General features: G+C 38.5%; 1 protein-coding gene across 1 annotated transcript in view; it reads left to right on the top strand.

Annotated features, from left to right (window-relative positions):
* Window positions 1-14,755, top strand: part of LOC125240643 — an 85,978-nt gene that overhangs the window by 18,028 nt on the left and 53,195 nt on the right. Inside the window, exon 2 of the mRNA XM_048148639.1 lies at window positions 3,960-3,994. The gene's annotated coding sequence lies outside the window, so the exon portion shown is untranslated. The remainder of the gene's footprint in view (window positions 1-3,959; window positions 3,995-14,755) is intronic.

Here is a 14,755-nt window from a genome sequence, read left to right as displayed (position 1 = left end):
TATAATATAATGCATGGAATACCTTATTACTTTTTTCCCCATAAACGCGCTTCATACAAGAAAGCACTATTGACAGTAAGCTACACTATGAAAAGAAAACTAGCAATGTCACAGCGAAGCACAAAAAGTTAATTCTATACCCACCTAATAAGAAATCGGTATGCCTGTTTAATATTGTACCGGTCACGACTCGCGGTGTCAGTGATCTTCCCGCTTGTATATAAATAAAGTGATAGGCTTCATGCTATAATCTTCGCGTTTCTATTCACGATACTTTACAATTTGGTTTATTTTGTAGTTAATGCCATAAATTGAAATGGCTTGTATTATGTTTCTATTGAGTTTGTGGAATACTAGTTATAATGGTGTTTGGTTTTAATGTCGATTATGTGTGTAGATGATTCATGTTAGTTTGTCAGGGTCCGGGTTTGCGCTTTGTTTTTAATGGGAAACATCGCTATACCTATCATTGAAAATTGCACCGCACCAGATTTGATCTAACTTGTAGTCGTCCCTTTAAGTACTGGCCCCTAGACATATTATAATTAAAAGTCATAAAATGAAGTAACAATCATGCAAATGTGCTGTACCTATTTCTGTAACTAAGCGATTAACTTGAACACTTTGGAATTGCTACGATAGTAGGAATACTCTTATTATGCGTTATGTCAGTTGTTAAGTTAGCTCGAAGCGCTTCGCATTGCTTCGAGCGCGCATCGTTCCGCTTGCACGAGGTTTAGTGAAATTCCCAATTCAAGCGGTTTCCGATAATTTGGTCAAATTTCCGTTACCCATTCGATGCCGTTAGTCTCCAAATAGGTGTGCAATTGTTTGCCGACTCCACTTAGCACCTAACCATCTAAAGTAACATTCGACAATTGTCACAAAAATAACAAAGTAAGAAATGAAATGAAATTTAAAAACCAAGGCAAACAAACCACATCTCTAAACAAGTAGACCCAGTTATGTCGTTTGAAGGAAGGAAACACTAAGAAAATTGCTTAATAGTAAACTTAGTCTTTGTTTACCGAGTGTGTTTGCAGCATGTTTCCAAAGGTTATTGGCCTAGTTTCATCTGATTTTCGTTAGTGGGCGTATGCTAACATTGAACTCTAAAAGTCGACGTATGTTCAAACTGAGTTGCGTAATGGCATTGAAAAGCGAAATTTAATGTTTATTATTAGACACGACGAAAAGACTTTGTTCCATCATGCGGTGAGTTACCCGCCCTAGAAATATCGCGTGGTTAGATACCGCGACACAGGGGACGCGGAGCCTTCAAAAGAGCGGGCGGAATGTGCGCGCAAGGTCGTTGCGCCCTCAGCGGTCATGCACACCCCCGCCCCGCGGCGCGGCACTCGCGCCCGCGCCCAGTGCCCACCATCGCATTGTCTAGCGCGATCAGCTGCGGATAAAGGGGAAGCGACCAAACCGAGAGGCGATAGGAACCATTTCAATACGAACTCCTTTTATTTTCCCAATGGTCTGCAATGCGCGAGCGCCGCGAGCGATATTGTTCCTCGCTCTAACGCCATTTTCTAAGCACTGCACGAGAAAAGGACCATTTGAAACCCGTCGTGGTTTATTTACGTTGCCCACGCTGACTAGTACTTACCTACCCGAGATGCTTGCGCTAAGATACTGGGCCCAGTCCCCAGCAAGGCATGTGGGTATTTTTTTTATGTTCCCATCTGCTGTACTCTATATAATAGGTGCAATTATAAAATATACACATGATTTGATGCGGAATGTTAGATGTAGCATTCACACTTAACAAACAATAGAAATTAAGTAAACAGATGACGTGGGCCAGTCCGGTCACATGTCGGCGGTGAGGTTTTGTCGCTGGATCGCGGTGCGGCCCCGAAGCCATTTGCGGCGCCGCACACCGCATCGGTTGTAAAAATACTAAAAATTACCGCATCGAGGAAACCCACGGCATTGTGGTGCCGCAAAGTCCAGCAGTGGGGTTTTACCTAATTAGCAGTAAATGTTCATAAAAAATAATTATCAATTATCTCACCAGGACTTACCAGAAAAGACTCCCAGTAACATTAAGACGCATAGGTTTTACCTACTACTCCATCGACAACCAGTTTTCATCAAAGCGCAGCTCATGGCGACCTATTGGAGAGCAAAAGCTAGACGTATATAGACCTGACAGCTTTTTTATAGTTCGGTCGTTAATTCATTATGCCACCCATTAACTTACTAGCGATTAGAGCTACGACTAGAAACCAGAAATGAGTTCTCGCGCAGCGAGAAGCGAGTGCATATGCATAGTACCGATTAGTTTTGTCACTCATCTATGTTCGAATGTGATGGGAGATTATTACCAACACTAGTTGTTCTCTTAGTGTTAGTTCTGACCGCCAAGCAAGAATGACTTGGCAAGTATTGCTGTATTGAAGAGATACCTCTCTGACAGTGTGATCATATAAGTCAACTTTCAGTGTATCTCACTTTGACTAGTATACAGAATCCTTATCTTCCTGTTCGTTTCTTTACCGACAATATAGTCAAGAGATAGTCGTTCTTCGCCCTTGGTAGGACTAGAGTCTAGATAGCTACTTACTTTCATGAGCAAAACATATAAACATATAACTATTATACACTGTATATATAACAGATACATTGTTGCATCTGTTCAGAATCTCATCCAATACAATAATTCCATGTATACCTGAATTAAGTACCTGATTCGTTTTATGTCTTTAAGATGTTCTGATGAGAGGAGATACGTTAAGTAGTTGGAACTGACGTAAAAGTTGAATCAATGTTTCGTTACTTTATAGTTTATGGGTGCCCATTAAAAGTTTTATTACTATCGAGAGTGTGTTTAGTTTAATTAGTCCCACTGAATGTACTCAGCAAGTTTGTTATTTGTTTTTTAGCATTTAAAATACAATATTTAGACGTTTATACGTTTCATACGTAGGTAGTTAGCCGTTGCTACTACTAAGTACGTTGCAGATGAAAGTATATGTATTCTGAACTTAAATATAAATTATTGTCAGTATCAGCCTATCCAGCGGGGCAATGCGGCCAGCCCTCTGCCGGCGGATCATGCTTCCAATTTTATCACTTATCCACGTCACTCTCACACTGACATACTTGCCAAAGCGTGACGGATGCTTTATCCACGTGGATAAGTGATAAAATTGGAATCATAATACGCCGGCAGGGCACCTTACCCATTAGTGACCTGACGACTTAGGTCAAATTGTTTACTTGTAAGTTTTTTAGTATAAGTTTTTAATTAGTACAAGTATTTATTTGTAAATTTTGTTAAAAATTAAAAAAAATTTTTAGTATTCTGTTTCACAATTATAATGCGTAATTAAGGTGTATTCCAAATTTCAAATCGATAACTACAAGGTAATTTTTAAGATATTTAGTACTGACAGACAGACAGAGTCGCACCATAAGGGTTAATTTTGTATGTACATATTTGGCACGGAACCCTAAAATTAATAACGGGCACTAGATAAATATAAAACAATGCAAACGATGACTAAAATCTCACCTTCTATCTGTATAGAGCACGTCCTAAATATTAGCACATTGAACCCCGACGAACCAGAAGCGAGGCTGTGGTCGTTGGCCCAACAATGGTTAGCACTCCGCGTCACGGACATTTTGCGGTAACTACTCTATCTGGAACACTAGAAAGCAGTGTCATGTGGAATTTCTCACCAATCACTAGTACAGTCACCATCAAATCAAATATACATGGGCTACCGGGGCGCGCAAAAATATCTGAACAGCCTTCGCAATAGAGGCGTGTTCAGATATTTGTGTTCACCTTAATCCCTCTGATATATCTCATGGCGACTGTACAAGCTCACTGTAAACTTTGTAGAGAATGAATATTAAGTCTTGTAACCTAACTCCTCTTGATCCCCTTTACCTGGTGTTTTCTTTTACGTGTACTAATGTATTGTTCTTGATTGTTTCAGGAATAAGAGCAGGGGCAGGATTATCTTCTACATAGGTGATTATTAACCATTTTCTTAATAATACTTTTTTTCTCATTTTCTTAGGTCTTTAAATTATAAACATTGACCTAGGACTGTTATGTATTGTTCTGAAGGTTGAGCCTTGTTTGTTACTTAAGTAAGGTACAATGGGGCAAATCTCGACTGGGAGACAATTGTAACTAATCCATTTTTTCCATTATTACACTATGATGTTGAGTTCTACATGTATCCACTGAACACGCCTGCCATATATACCGGTGGACACTCTATTTAATAATGAAAACATTGTAAAACATGGAAAAAATGGACCAGTTACATTGGCCCCCCAGTCGAAATTTGCCCCGCTGTACCTTACCTGTACTATGGCACAGCGACTTACTAACTTCCTACTGATAAGGGACGAACTGTAGAAGTAAAGAGTTAATTTCAGATACAAACTTTTACTTGAACTTAATTTCGCTTCCTTTTTATACTGAAAAGTTAGGTGTGTTTTATACCAACTCGTAATTGGAGTCAACCCGATCACTGGGTGCCGCGATGTTAAACAAGTTTTTGAGCCAAAAATCAAGTTACAGATAGTGAAAAAATACACTAATGTGTCTCATGACTTTTATGGTCAGGAGGTGCTACGGTTGCACATATCAGTGCTAGAGAGCTGACGCTGACACGGTGGTACACATGGCAACAATAGCCCGTGGGACACCACTGAACTCGGTCCGGTGCCGCTTTTTATCCCGCGTTCGACTTACAAACGTGATTGCATGTCTTACAAACGACAAAGCGTCAATGCACTGCTTTACCTTTTACGTTTATGTTACTTAAAGTACTTAGGATTAAAGCAATGCTTATAGGCAGTCCATTTTCAAAATTTTCTGAACATAGGTAATCAGGTATTATTTTTATTCGTCGAAACAAGGTAATCGTTTCGGTGTTTAATTTAAACTTTTATGAGGTAATTCGTAGATACTTACTTAATTTAACGTTATTATGTTCTAGAAATGACTACAGAAAACTAAATCTGAAAATCATAATTACCTTTATATTTCCTTACGTAAGATAATATACATGTTGAAACTAATAATAACCCTTAGTTTCAACATACAAATTAATAGCTAATTTAAATCTAAAATAGTCCTTGGAGGCGTTGTACCAAGGATGTAGTAATTTTTTTACATTAATTGGATCGAAATATGTAGTTAAGGAAAAGAGATGCCTCCTGAAGTTCTGACACAAGTTATTTAGTAAATCACATGGAGACACCAGCAATTATAACTTAATTTATAAGATACTATACTATTTAATAAGCATCTATAAATAATTTAAATTTGGATTTAGATAGACAATAACGAAGTCGACAAGACAATAGTCGTATAACGAACAATATTAGAGTCATATAACGAACAAGATGCGAGTCACTGGCCTCACGGGCCGCTGGTTGTCCGCCGCGGGTGCGAGCTATTCAGCTAATGCAACTAACTATCGATTCCGATGAAGTGTTTACTGTCAATAGGCCGTCTAATGCACTATAATGGTAATGGCAAAGAAAATGGAGTATTATACAGGCTCATTGTCAAAGTACATTTTGTAGTCACAGTGCATTTACTGTCATCTGTCGATGCAGGGTTAAAACTATTAAAACCTCTGTGTGCGTAGCCGAAGAAATAAAATTGTCAAGTGGAGTCAGATACGAGTTTTGAAAGCCAGATAATATTCAATTTGAGAGTTATAATTGACAGAGTATTAAGATTTGACAGAAGTGTAACCAAAGGAGCTATTCTTTAATCCAAGAGTTTATAGAAAACAGAAAAACATGATCTTACATTTCCCTTCTCTGCAAATCTCGACGGGGACAATTGTAACTGATCCATTTTTTCCATTATTACACTGTGATGTTGAGTTCTACATGTACCGCAAAGTTTCGTATCTTCGCCTGCGACACCTAACATCGCCGAGTTAGACATAAGTTGCCATAAATTAAATATTTACAGTCCTAGCCTTACAGAAAACTGCTAAATACAGAGTATTTTTTGTGGGTGGCAAGATTCTCCGAACAAACTGCTGCTAACTTCATAAAGTTCATGATCAGTTAGGTTTTTGTCCGACACCAACCACACGTTTTTTTAAGTCAGTGTTTTAACTTTGATTTTATAAAGTGATACAGAGCAGGCAATTTTAAATTTGTCACATTACTATGTGCTATAACTATTTCTCTTTCATATGGAACTGTTATTTAATGGCTAGCTTACGTGTAGAATTTACAATAGAATAAAACGTTAGTGAAGGTAGTTTTCGTCCATCTTGTTGCCGAATTTCGACTGCCCTTAGGGTTGTTAAATTCGTTGTGACACATTTATTTGTTGAATAATATTATCTATTTTTGACATCAAAACCAAAGGTAGATTTGATTTCAATTATGAAAATAAATCGGTCTAACTTATCCTTAGGTCCCGGAAAACGCGAATTTTCGAGTTTTCATGCGTTTTTCTTCGCGCGCCATCTCGTGTGCAGTAGTTGTACTGTTAAGACAGAATTCTTTCGGTCGATGTAAGTACTATTTATTGCAAACACTAGATGGCGACACAGGTCAAGGCTAAAACGAATAGAAAATACACTATTTGAGTTTTTGTGGCGAAATGCGCGCCATCTCGTGTGGAGTAGTTGTGTTGTTAAGGCTGAGAATTCTTTCGCTCGATGTTCATTTTTGAACTAGATGGCGACACATGTCAAGGATACGAAACAGAACCGAGCGAAGCTCGGTTGCCCAGATATTGTTAATAATAAGCGGAAAGAGATAAGTTTTTGAAATAATCAACATATTTTACTTAAAAACCATTACTCTCCTTTACTTGACCAGTTGGTTAATTTTTGGCAACCCTAGCATATTCACAGAAAATGTATGAAATAACGTCAGATCGACGCCGAACTTCGCCTACTACCCATTTTTCAAAAATGAACTTAGTTTCGTAAAGTTCATATTATTTTATCCCACTCTAAGGATATACGACTTAATGTGTTTGAGTCACAGAAAAGTTTATTCTAAGCGGTAAAGCATGCCATAGGCGAAGTTAGGGAATTGCACCCAATCTTCACCTATCACCTTTAAGCCCGTTTATTACCAAGTTAACCAATGTAATTCGAACCTTTTGAGGACTATACTGAAGGTTCAGAGTACTAAATTAAGTTTTTTTGTCAGAATGGACTAAAATGTCTCCAAACTTGGGTGATTTTTTAGAAAAGGTGTCAAAACCCAGGCGAAGATACGAAACTCTACGGTATCTGTCGCAGGGAAATGGCCAAAACAGAGATTTGATCAAATCTCTAAAATGATCAAAAAATCATGTCAAAGGATGTCAAAATGGCGAATCCATTTCATCATTTCTCTAGAAAATTTCAGTCATTTGACTAAATCCCTGACTCTGTTTAGTGAAATTACAAAATCGGCCAATAGACATGGCACGTTTTGTCATTTCACTAGATTTGTTTAGCGATTTGATAAAATCCCTGAACCAAACAGTAAGTTGACGAAACGAGCTTATAAAGTCAACTTGTTTTATCATTTCGCGACGAAACCTATCCAGAGATTTGGTCAAATCACCATATTTATAATATGTATACCATATTTCAGTTAAGACTTTATCATTTCCCTAAATTCGTTTAGCGAAATGTTAAAAGAAATTGACTTTTTGAGTTCGTTTCGTCAACTTACTGCCGTGGTTCAGGGATTTTATCAAATCCCTAAACAAATCTAGTGAAATGACTAAACGTGGCGTGTCTATTGGCCGATTTTGTGATTTCACTAAACAGAGTCAGGGATTTAGTCAAATGACTGAAATTTTCTAGATAAATGATGAAATGGATTCGCCATTTTGGCATCTTGCGTGATTTGATCATATCCCTTAGAGATTTAATCAAATCTCTGTTTTGGCGATTTCCCTGCGACATATCCACTAACACGCCTACCATGTTTAACCGGTGGACACTCTATTTAATAATGCAAACATTGTAAAACATGGAATAAATGGATCAGTTACATTTGCCCCCCCGTCGGGATTTGCCCTGCTGTACCTTACTTTATTTATCTCACTATATTAGCGTGATAATGATACAAAACAGCTGCTTGTTTCCTGAAGCAGCCTGTATATATTGATACATGTCGATATTGACATTGAACTGCCCGTGGATTGCACTCAGAATAATGAGAGCGAACTCGTAAACTACTCATTCGGGCCATTACAAGTAATCGGCGGTTTCACTATTAAAGCTTTTAGCACTTATCGAGTTTATGTTGTCAGCCTTTGGTGCAGGTTTTAGAACACTTTCAGGAGCACTTTAAACTAGATTGTGGAGACTGATAGTTACAGTGAAAGAATATAAGTTAAAAAATTACAAGGAACATTCTTTTTTTTGTTGATAGTGATACTAAAATAAAAATTACTTATTGTGATTACTAGTTGTTGACTATAAAACTACGCGAAGTAAATTATTGATTAATAAAAATCAGTAGTAGTGTAGATTATCTAATACGCGAGGAAAATTGCGGATTGATAAGGTCCAACAGTTTTTATATATGTACTACAGAGAAATCTAAACCTTATTGAAGCATTAGAATATTATATTGTATTCATTCCAATATGGCTAATATTTAGGTACGCATAACACAGATTACCTGTTCCGTGGCATACTAATTTCGAAGGGAATACAATTACTTTACCTACACATCTTTATACGTCTAATCTGTCCTAGTTGCCAGTATTTATTGTCAGTCTGAATGCAGTTTAATAATAACTATAATTGTTTTGCCCGCAGGGCTAACGCTCTGCGTTTATTATCGAGTATCGACACATAAAGGCATCATTTTGTTCTAAGCTTGAAAAGGGCATAGGTATAATTACGAGTGAATACGGGTTTGGTATGTATTGCCGATTAACAATGAAAATTAATTCAAAAAAACGTGCTAAAACCATATATAATATAAATAACTTATTATTTACAAAAGGTTATGCTATCAATCGTATTTTTTGTTCGTTTGCATCGCCAGAAGTCTCACACCTCGATAATTTATGAACTGGTCAGGATTTCTTCGTCATCATTCGTCATCGCATCGTTTCGGATCATATGATGGAATCCATTAGGGAATGAGAGAACTCCTAAAACCTCAAGAAAATGAGCCGAGTGATGAAGCAAATTGAGAAAGCTCTGTATTGAGTACCTACCTAGTGTCCGGTAGTCCGGTGCGGTTTCTTCATAAACTTGTCATTGGTACTCGAAAGTACCTATTGCTTTAATACAAAATACTTAAATAACGTACCTAATGGGTTAAATTAAATTCAGGTCAAAAATAATTATAACTAAACCTGCTAAACTTGGTTGAGTAAACCTAGGAAATGCGCGATTAAAGGCAATCAAAACAACCTAAATGAGTCTAGATATCCGGCTTTTACGTGTTGGCATTTAATTATAGGTACTATTTCATTAGTAATGAAAGTATTAGACTCGGTGAGGCTATGCCACAGAACACCCCACTAGAAGCCAAATGCAAGCGATATTGTTCGAGACGCAAATCACCAATCCTTGCGGGGTGAGGCGGGCGCGCACGCTGCTGCCATTGGTCGTTTCAAATAATGGCGCGCCTTTATGATTAGCAGTAGGGATGGGAATGGGACATGTCTATTATAGACAATGGTACCGGTACCAGTACTGTGGTGAATTTGTTTTGCAACAAATTATAATATTATAATTAAATTATAATAAGGCCTAGTAACCCTTCGGGTTGGAAGGTCAGATGGCAGTCGCTTTTATAAAACTAGTGCCTACGCCAAATCTTGGTAGTAGTTTCCAAAGCGGACCCCAGGCTCCCATGAGCCGTGGCGAATGCCGATGCCGGGATAACGCAAGGAGGATGATAATTGTGATAGCATCTCAATAAAAATCATTCTAGTAACTAAACTGTGCATTTTTACTTACGTTTACTAAGTTAAATAACCAACTAAATATTCTAAACTAATCAATGAACTAAATACCACTACAGACTCTACAGATTCTAGATAATTATTCAATATTACAAATCTGCTTTCTTTTATATTTCATAAAATGGTAGCACATGGTACGAACGGCAGTACGAAGTTCCCGCAACAGACATAAACTAACATGGCCCCATGCCTAGTCGTTTACGTGAAAGGGATAGCATATCACATTGTTAACTCGGTAAAGAGGGATGGACGCGCCTCGGCGCCGCTCAGCACAACCATATTGACCAGTATAAATGAACTCCGCGGACAATAAACAATATTCAACAAAATAATTAATTTGACTTAACTGTGGAATGTTGTTCCATCTTTTTTACATGTAGAAGTGTTAGAAGACTTGCCACACCACTTTATGCTGTAAGAGACCATTGTTTGCAACCAAAATTGATTATTTAAGATTTTTCCCGAGCGGACACGGACACTGTTAGCGGGTCGTATACTTGGGCGCTACTGATCGGTGTCGCACGCGTTCAAACTTTTATAAACCTGATTTGTCGTATGCTTGGTGACCGCGAGTCGCCCTGTAAGGGCCATCTTGTTGTATTGATCTGTGGGCTATGCAAAACTGGCCGGTTTGCTTGCGTAGGCAGAGATGTTATTCAATTTCTTTTACAGTGCCTAGGCGAGTCGATTAGGCGTCTGAAGTAACATGATTTTTCTCCGTTCTATTCTAAGGTGCGTCACCAAAAACATGATTCTTTTGCCCACTATTAAGTAAATTTCTATCACAAGTGCGTTTTGCACATTTTATTATAGGTATGTTCAATTCACATAAGTAGGTACAAGAAGTATTTAATAATCACTGGACTGATCAGGGATACGTAGGAGTCTATGTTTACATCTAAATTAAGATTTAAGCTTCAAAAAAATATTCAGATCCGATGTCTACGGTTCCATATAAATTCCGATTTAATTGTGGATGGTCAATGAAGTAAAGATTTCATTTGTCAGTTAATCAGTTTTCCGTGATCTGAGTATAGGCAGGTATGTATACTTACTTAACCTTTCGAATGCAACTGTAAAAAAATTTAATATTTTACTGGTAGTCATAATAAATACAATATGGAGCGGATCTGCTCCTAAGCATCCGAGAGGTTAAGTATTGTTAATACACAAAAAAGCTTTGGATTTATTCAATTTTCTACGGGGGCCCTGTATGTTATCAGTTAGTTTGCCGGGGCGATCGACTCCGCTGCTAACCAACCGGAATCCATGGCTAGTCTCACAAAGGCTAGGTTTCCTCCGGCCCTTGTACCGATGTATCTGTGCGGTTCACGACTGCCCCGCAAGTCCACGGTTAACGAAGTCGTGGTGCATTCATCACTGCTTGGAACAAGCTAAAGACAAATGGCGTTGATGATAACGTATTTGACGAAGCCATGTCGTTATTGTCAATAAAGAAAAAATATACTTAATTAAAGAGATGACACTACATTGTTGCCACTTTTTAAATTCTATTCTTTTTGGTCAGCAAACTGTAGACAGTTCATTTTTATTATCATGGATTTACGCAAAGTAACGCTTAATTCCATCAATTAGATAGATAGTTGCTAATGCGCACATGTAACGTTTAATCTGACCAAAAGAAATCAATCATTTCATAACCAGCAAGTGATGACAATATTAATAATTCGGGGATAACTATTTACATGTACTAGTTAGTATTCATAATAATAGGCCTTTGCATCTATAACAGATGATTCAAGCAGCATCCATATCCTTAATGTAAAAATATTATTCCAAAGCTATATTTAACCGCATGTGCTAATAGGTACTTATAACTAAATAAGCGCAAGATTCTTAAATTAAATCTTGAGCAAGTATTGAATCCGAGTGAAACGCAAGTTTTTTCACCACACCAACGCGAGAAAGTACTAATCTGTAAAAGACCAAACATAATTAAAAAAAACATATCCTATTATGTGAACGTTACTACACTAAATATACACCATTCTTAACCATTACAAAAAAATCATTTCTTCCAGCCCACATAAGGAAGGACGCTACAATTTTGCATCGAATTACTTTTTCACATGTGTGTATAAGAGCAAAACTTTCAGCAGTGTACGCACTTTATATAGAGCCTTTCTCAGCTGTTGTGATGAAACGAATAAAAAGTAGACAGGTTCACTGTAAAAATAAATCTCATTAGAATTTACACTTGCGCCACGAGCGGTCTGCGGGCTGCATTCTGTCCGGGGTTTCTAGATAACCACACCATCCCGTAGAAACGAATAAATGCATTTAATTACACAGTTCACGAGAAGAATGCAGGGGCACTGCCGTAATGTGGCGCTCTGATAGCCCGAGCTCGGTTTTAAAATGACACTTGTAGTTAGGCTTAGTGAATATTTTTATACAATAAACTTGAAAAGGAAACGAAGTAGTTGTCTCTTTTTTGCAGTAAACGGAGGACGCTGGTTCGATTCCAGCTCGGGGTACTTGGAGGCCTTGGTCACTTTTTCTTTGTACATGACTTTTATTTCAAGTTTATAAAAGTACCTAGTTTAGTGTAACTACTTAAAAATACAAATTAAAATATTTTCTATGCAAATAATTTAAATCTTTCTTAGAATATTTATACAATTAAAGTAGGTAAATAAATTCAGTATAATACTTTATTAAGAATAAAACTAAGAAAATGATTGCCTGGACTGTTGTAGGTACACCTTTTTAGATGGCTGTTTTTTGACCTCACCTATTCTTCAGGGCCCCCTCTCACTAAGTAGATGTTTCGCGAGCGTCGGCGTCGGGCCAACTGTATGGCAAAGCCTGACGCTGCGTTGGCCCGAAGCTGACGCTTGCGAGACGCCTAGTGAGAGGGGGCCCTTAAGGTCGAGAAAGAGACGAATCTCTGAATAGGGCCCCATACTTTTACACTGTCTTTATTTGTTACATTAATGGCTTTTTGTCATTACAGATTTGCTCGCTTACTTACATATATATACATACTTGACAGACTTTGTGTTATCGTAATACCACACTGACTAGGAGCTTGACGAGCTACCTAAAAGCGTTTATTTTAAGCCTGTACTAATTAAATTACACTTAGTGAAGTACAGAGGCGGCTTGTGGCTGTAATATGTGGGTGTTCACTCAAACTCTCATTGTGAGCACCAAGATCTTACATGTATGTAGATACCTAGTATGACGGTACTCCTGTGTGGATTTTCGATATGCTGAATCTAAGGCCTTGCATATTTCCTTACGACCGATCATTCAAACGGGTTTCAGTCCATGCACACTCACCACCTCCGTCGTCCGCGCCACTTCCAAATAAAAGAAATGGAAAAACAGTTTGTCACTTTTGTCACACTCACAATAACCACTGGGCTTTTAATTCTAATCGTGTTGCTAAATTTTTTCACACACTTTTATAAATGTCACATTGCATCCATCCATACTCACACACTGAAATTATTTTACACTTGCAATTAAAACAATTTAATTATGCGGTTTCAAATTAAGTCTAAATCGTATTCCCGCGGGTGCCTAAAACTTGTTTACTTAAGTAACAAAATAGCGCGCGAAATAAGTACGAGGATGACAGCGGCGCGCATCGCGCCTGCGCTGTGCAACGTGGCGGCAATCAAGGACAAACGCACAGACCTATATCGAGATAGAAGGAAAAAGCTCGGCGGTTGACAAGACCAACCGTGTAACATTTTGCATGAACACTTGACGTCACGAATATGAGTTAACTCGACAGTTTGAATAGCTAATTTTTACGTCGCTCGTAATCTAAGAACAAATGAAATTATTTTCATTACACGCATTGTTATGACACTTATTTCTTTTTTATATACATATCGCTCGCTTTGAACGCACGCCAAGTCGAGGTTGTCAAATTAAAGCTGCAATGAACAAAAGACTGTCGTTTGCGGCGAGGAAAGAGGTCGTTGAGTCTTCTTTTTGCCACGCGAATGATACTTTTGCCTTCTATTTTGATATAGTTCTGTGGTCGGTGCGGCGCTCCCGATTTACCTAATATTTCATAGATAATCGTCTGTCTCACGCGTGGAGCTGTGTCTAAGCTTCTCTTTCGCTCTTACTGAATTTTCTATTGATGAATGCTGTTGCAGACCGCGTCCGCAAAGCTTCCTATCGACGGCTCGAAGTGGAGAGAATGTGCTGGAGCTCGTGCGACTCACTCTTTCGTCCCGGGCCTGTACCTTAAGCTTCGATGTCGTCCTCAGCAATCAACCGTACCGATTATGATTTTGGAATAAACTAACTAAAAAACGAATCAAATCAAATGGTTTATATTTACAATAATCAACGACTCTAATTTTAACGCGGTTATAAAAATACTCCTAGCTAATATTCTAACGAAACGCTCGGTACGGACGATACGTCGCGATGCTGTCGTTTTCTGCTGCTGCCGCTACCCGTCGTGGAGGGTGGCTGGCTGCTGGCTGTAGGCTGCTAGCTGCTGGCTGTAGGCTGCTGGCTGCTGGCTGTAGGCTGCTTGTAGTAGGCTGCTGGCTGCTGGTTTTCCTTGGAGGCTGCTGGTTCTTCTTGTTCCGGTCGAATTCGAATGTCCCATACCGAGCGATCGTTCCTTTTATACCCCTTTTCAGAATGCGCCCACGCTTCACGGAAAGAAACATTTCAATTTATTCGCCCAATCACGACTCGGCTGAGCGCGAGGCTCCGTGCGATAGAGAGGTAAATAATTGCGCCCGATAGGCGACGGATGGCGCGTCGTGATTGGTCGATCGCGTTACGGCGCTCGATTACGTGAATTTA

Source organism: Leguminivora glycinivorella, chromosome Z, assembly GCF_023078275.1.
Source record: "Leguminivora glycinivorella isolate SPB_JAAS2020 chromosome Z, LegGlyc_1.1, whole genome shotgun sequence".
Taxonomy (NCBI): domain Eukaryota; kingdom Metazoa; phylum Arthropoda; class Insecta; order Lepidoptera; family Tortricidae; genus Leguminivora; species Leguminivora glycinivorella.
This window is presented reverse-complemented; position numbering and strand designations above follow the sequence as displayed.